Source organism: Leptodactylus fuscus, chromosome 9 (genome assembly GCF_031893055.1).
Source record: "Leptodactylus fuscus isolate aLepFus1 chromosome 9, aLepFus1.hap2, whole genome shotgun sequence".
Taxonomy (NCBI): Eukaryota; Metazoa; Chordata; class Amphibia; order Anura; family Leptodactylidae; genus Leptodactylus; species Leptodactylus fuscus.
In genome coordinates, this window is record NC_134273.1 from 30,625,774 (window position 1) to 30,632,451 (window position 6,678).

The following is a 6,678-nucleotide window of genomic DNA, read 5'->3' on the forward strand; positions in this document are numbered from 1 at the left end:
TACTCAATGTGGCGAAATACCATCTGTCATATCTGAAAGTGGCTTTTGACCTAGACAAGGTTGCAGATCACTGCATTAGATATCAGATTTAGCTGGATTTAATGGGTTTAGTGGACATTTATCTAATGTGTATGGCTACTTTAATGGCCAGAAATTGTCAAAACACGAATCGAACCAGAAATTCCCCTAAACTGATTTCTTATTATCATACTCCTTGTGCCTACACATTGTATCATATACAATTCTAGGGATATGTAGGCAGTCTGGGGAATATTTACAGCATGGTTGTGCATAATTTGTTACAGGTGAAAACACTAAAGTGCTACATCATTCATACAACATTTATGAGATGGAAAATAAGGGGAAAAGAAGTATAATAAAGGCAAATATGTTACTGCAGACCACCCTATAGCCTATGCTTATTAACCTCTGCTGCAGTCTTCTGTGCAATGTTTGCTCCGATTCGGTGAAACGGTTAATTGTACTGGTTGAATAAGCTGACCCATACAATCCAACTAGATGTAAACAGAACAGACACAGACTTGGCTTCCACTTGGAATGTGCATTGCCAAGTCTGAATGTGAAGTGTGTAGGGTGTCCTATGCTCCATAAAAACCACCTGTGGGTTATTGGAACTGGTGCCTTTGTATGCAGCCTAGAAGATCATTGTGCTCCGAGCACCTGGATAGGGCCCCAGATAGTCTGCCAAGACAGCTCAGTGACAGGGGGTGTTAGGGAAAAGAAACAGAGCCCAGGGCCAGGCGTGGGCAGCGTGTGTGGCTCTGCTCATTAAAAGACTCAAAACCATCACCCACCACTTCATATGAACCAAATAAATCCTGCAGGGTTCCTGCCATTTAAAGGGACGTTACACTAGGCATTTATTATATAATAACTTATATTTTGCACTTATATTTATTGAATTAGGTTCTCCAAACATATTATGTATTTCAGCTTTATTGCTTTGTAAGACCCGTGCCAAAATTCTACCACAGGGACTTTTCACTCTCCGATAAATTGGCACTCCAGGATTGTGGACCAAAGACAATTCCAATGTGTAAATCGTTTGGCTAAACTTGCATCAGTGCTTTCAAGATATTTCCAGAAAATGGGCCAGATATTTCCAGAAAGGGGCCAGTCTGTTCCATGTATTCACGGGAGGAATGCGGCTCAAATTGTATAGGATATCATTTTTTTTTGGTGAGGGGCATGGGAAAAGTTTAACATACCCTAACCTGCAAATGAAAAGATATTAAAATAGTGCAATATTTCTGGGGCCCTACACCTCATATTAGGGAAAGATACACTGATATATATAATATACATGTGAACATATACCGTAATATTATCTACTATAGATAGCTTTTATATATTGCTGGGTGCATGTATATTGTAGCACTCAGGACTAAATGAACAGTACTGCGCAAAAGTTTTCGGCAGGTGTGGAAGAATGCTGCCAAACATAGAGACGTTAGTTTATTTATCTCAATTAACAGAATGAAGTGAATGAACAAACGAGAAATCTAAATCCCATCAATATTTGGTGTGAACTTTGCCTTTTGGAGGAGGAATCCTGGAAGTGATGATATGGACATCACAGTGCCCTGATCGCAATATTGTAGATCAAATTTGTCAAAGTATGACTTCAAAAGGTGGATTGCGCTAACATGATCTACCAGTCATGTTAAATAGTCCTACATCTGTATATCCTCTGTTATCTAAACATCTCACTCCCATCTCCAAGACTGTTCTTGAGCTTCTCTGGTGATCTGGAATGCTCTACCCATGGCAATCAGATAATACCCAATGTCCTCAGAATCAAATGTGACTTTTTCGGCTTATCACACTATCTGATCATATGTTTCTACATTTCTGCTTTATTCCCCAGCTGTCCTATCTACTTTATTCACAAGAAGTTACTCTGCGCCCCAATGGACAAAAGCACCTTGTACCATACCTAGTTCCTAATAGATTGTAAGTTCTTGTGAGAAGAACCTTCACTCCAATTATTTGGTATGTTAATTTTTTTGCTACACTGTAATATCTGGTATTGTCTGTTCATGTCCTCCAGAATATGTTGGGGCTTATAAATAAAATTATTGCTAGTATTATTATTATTATTATTATGAGTTTGCATTTGGTTAACATTTTTTCTTGTGAAATCAGTTCAATACCATATTGAAACATACTAGCAAAAAATACTTACCAGGCTGCACGTAACAAAACAACCACTGGGTGGCGGCACATATTGACGTACGTAAGATAGATGTCTTGTGACAGAGTATCAAGAAATCATTTTGTTTTGAAAAGCTGGTCATCTTGTCCCACATATATCTGTAAATGTCTAGCCAAGAGGGAAGGTTAGGCAGGACACATCTATTTTATGAAATCTCCACTGGAACTAGAAATTTTGACAAAAGTAATGTATTTAGGGGAAATTAATTTTACTGAATTGAGCAACTGGTCACAAGCATTCAAGAATCGCTAAGTGGAAGTCACAGCGGTATTCAATCTAAATGAAACGTCCAAATGAATAAATCTCAGGTTCTTTCTTACTAGAGCCTTGAAAATTCAGGACACTGGTATTTTATAGCATTTCTATTGCCTTTTTCTGCACAACTGATAACGTTCTGCTTATGAGCTGTGTCTGGAGAGCAGCTTTTGGGATGATCCAGCTGAGGATATCATCACTCGATAGAATGTCCTCGGTTTTAAAGCTTTTGGAATAATCATTCGTATTTTCCCTCAAAATCCCTTTACACTATGCACTGCCAGGTTACAAGTACTCAGCTGTCACTTTATAAATCATTGCTAAGCACGGTCTCCAAAAGCCTTGCAGAGAACACAAAATTAATACAGGATTTTTGAGAGACAGTGCTGTTTGTTATAGGCATGCGCTGAGTAGAAGGGGTTAATTTGTAAGCTTCCCTCGAGCTGGGCGATTGGCCTGATGCTTACATCTGGTCTGTCCTCATTGTGTCAAGATGAATATATAGGCCTCAATGTCACCAGTAACCATCTGATAAATCAAGACAGGGTGAGGTCTGTTCAGCTTTAAGGCGGCTTTAGTAAAAGAACAGAGATTTTTTGAGTATTTCTGTAAAATACATTTGTGTGTACATATATGCTTATTGTGCCAAAAGGAGCAAAAATGGACAAGGAATGGCTGCTGGGAGTCTTGCCCATTAAGGTTGTTGCATGGCTCCAATAAAGCATTACAGCAATCCTCAGGTATGTGGAATTGTAAAAAAGTGGCGAAATCTGTAGCAATACATGGTCAGGTGGGTTACGTATTTTGGTAAGGTAGGTTGCTAGATTATGGTGGATGGAGGTACAAATAATGGGAACCCCAATCCTAAAATGAATATGTTGTCACAATGGATTAAAGGCAATGGATTGAGTTCATGTATCCCTACGAGATGAGTCCTGAGATGGTCATACATTATACAACGCTCCTCTTATTATGTTCAGCATGGAATGAGCTTGACCTCAAACTCTAGTCGACAAATTCTCTGTATAGTCAAAATAAACCTTGTGATCAAAGCTTATAAATACCACTTGATTCTTTATATATCTTGAGGTTGACTTCAGAGTTGCACCAAAGGAGAAGCTGTTTGCTACTCTCCTGTGGTGAGACATCAGACATTGGATGGGTTACTGAGAGCCGGGGTGGTTCCCTGCTTGAGGAACCATTCTGGTGTTTGGACTGGAGAGTTTCAGCCTGGAGGACAGCTTACAAAGAGGACTGCACATAGGGACAGAAGACGAACTGGAAGATCGTGTGCCCAATTTGGAAGCTTTCTGAACAGCTTAATAGTGGAAGCCTCCTCTTAGCTACAGAAGCCTTTTGGTTCCAAGAACGGAACACCTACAGGCACCTGTGAGAAAGCGGGTGGGTTCTCAAGTTGTGTGCAGTGCGAATCACCCACAACAGAAGAAAAGCATTGTTTGTAATCGCTGTCTGGAATCTGGGTCTAACTTACAACTGAACTGCTACATCCTTGTAGATCCTTTGCATCATTTACCTCAGTAAAGAGGACTTCAGTGAGAGTGAAGTGTCTGTGTCCTTCAATGACACTGGAAGCTTCTGCTTACTGGCGGGGGTTAACGCCTTGGTGCCAGCTCCCAAGAACACAGGCCAGACACAGCAGTGAGTAGGTCCATCCAAGTACTGGCGACTGGTTGCCGGCTAACGGTCCCAAAAATGGAGACTTTGCCAAATTCTTTAAGAGGATCATACATTAGGAATAAAATCTTCCAGCTTCATACCTGCGCTCCCCTTCCCTCCTTACAATTCCTTCTGTTGCGTTATGTTTCCTTGAGTGAAGGCCATGATTCATATGGATTTATGGGCAAGCATAGAATAAAGTTCTAGATATTCAAAGGATTGGACAGAATCTAAAAACAAGGCAGCTTTCTTTTAGAAGTGGTGCCATACCTGTCCATGGGTTACACATTGCAGCTCAACTCCTATAAAGTGAAATAGACAAAGCTTCAATATCAAACCCACTGATTCTAGAAGAGAGCTGCCATGTTTTTCCTAATCCATTGGACACTCTGTCGCAATATCTACCTGAAATTGGTGGATGAAAAAGTCACAGTGGACTTTTTTGGCCACCATTAATAATTTTAAAATGACAAACACCGAATGGACCCTTTGACCTGTATGTAACCGCAAATGTAGTGGTCCACATGTTCAATATTCTAGTTCTCTGATGGAACAGACCACTGGACAACTCAATGCAAGTGTGAACTTAGCGTAAGATGTTGCCAAGAAGAAATGGTGAACTAAATCTCTTCGTGGTTGATCAGGCTCATTGTCCCCACCGATCCTACCCTAAAGACGGCCATCAATATTATAATCCTGGAATACCCTTTAAGAACTCCAAATTTTTGTTTTCACAACACAATATCATGATAGAAAACTGTTGCTGGCCTTTGGCCAGTAAAACCAGATGAACAACATTAGGTGTTAGAGTATATTGTAAATGTGTAACACTATAACCTGATATTTACAGCACGTATTAAGAGTCTCCGCAGACTTTCTTTGCTGCCTTTGTAGGATTGGGATATCTTGACTGAAAGATAATTTGCAAACATTTGACTATGATCTCACAAGGCAAGCCATATTCCAAAGCCAGAAATGGAATCATTAGGAAAAGGGAAACCCTATTAAACAAGAATGCTGGGACCATTCAATAATAAAAGGCAAAATGTTACAGAGCAATAACAGATAAACCGTCACTCCTTAAATCATCGCCTTTCATCTTAAAATGCAAGTAGAGACATATTTTTTCATAGTGCAGTTTATGGTGTTGGAAACAAGTGTTGTGTTATTGCTGGCGAAGGAGCTCACATGTGGTTTAACTTTGTCTGACCTTATTCTATTAACATGTTACTACGTTGTTTTGTTGCTGAAATAAATGCAATTGCAACTCAAGGAGATGAGGTCAAACATCATCTCGATAAGAATTTTGTCAGGAGTTATTGGAAACAGCAGTGTGGGCACAAAGGGATGAAGCATTAAATGAATGGCTATTGATTTGAATGGTCACCATGTAATACTGCGCTTTCCCTGTAGTGGCCACTGTAGGGAGAAGAACAACCCTACAACAATTTATCAATCCCTTTACACCAGTTTTCTGACTTAGAGGAAAGATATTGTGGAGCGCGTTTGGAGCAAAGCCCTTTCTTGCTCTACAAACATGCTCCACAACCCTCATTCCACACCACAATTGCCACATTTTGCCAATGTGGGGGAGAGTGGAAAGGCAGTGGGCACCTCAACCCAACATAGTCTTTCTAACTCACACCAGTTTTCTGACATGAGCTATAGAGGAAATCCAATGAAGACTTTAGCACAGATGTGAACTTGAAGTATGAGCCTGCATCGACTTTGGTGTAGGTGCATGGCCGGTGGAAGATGCGCTTGATTTTTGTTGAGGTGCATGTACAATACACCGGTCTTGATAAATCCCCCCAATATACTGATATACATAAGCAATTATTTAAAGGAGTTTTCCCTGAATCAACACTTGTCATGAGTGTCTGATCGATGGAGCCTGACCGATAACAAGAATGGTGGTCGTATCCACTGCCTGCGTCAACTCTATTGAAAGGAACCCCTATTCTCATGATCAGAGGGGATACCCACTGTCAGACCAAGAGCATTAAGGAGTCATTCACATTGCAGAAAGTGAAGAGGAATTCGAGGTAGTCTCCCGTCTCAGTTTCTTCTTCACTTTCTGGCCTTGTGCCTTCTGGGCAAGGATAATGAGAGCTTCAACAGTAGTCTCACGCAACAGGTCAGCACCCTGAAAAATTAAGAGTCTGCCACTACTTCAGATAGAAAACAACGGAAAGCAAATTCAGGTCGGATTTGGTGCTGATTTGGAGGTAGTATCCACCTCCAAATCAGCTTCAAATTCCTCCAATTGATCTTTCCTGAAGACGCCTATCACCTATCCGGTAGGATACCAAGATATTATCCTACTATACATCGAGTTTGCAAACGTAGTTTTGGAAAAAATTTTCCTAGAGATCCTATGAACGTATTTCATGGATCCTCTCCTCACATCGGCCCGGGAATCCTATATATTCACCCGAGGACATCTTTATTGATGTGCATTTCACGAAGCAGCGTGCAGAGTTCATTTGTCACGTTAATTTTAGATACAC

The 6,678-nt window shown here is 40.5% G+C and overlaps 1 protein-coding gene across 2 annotated transcripts in view; it reads right to left on the reverse strand.

Annotated features, from left to right (window-relative positions):
* CACNA2D3 (calcium voltage-gated channel auxiliary subunit alpha2delta 3) overlaps positions 1-6,678 on the reverse strand; it is a 662,271-nt gene that overhangs the window by 105,815 nt on the left and 549,778 nt on the right. The window lies entirely within an intron of this gene.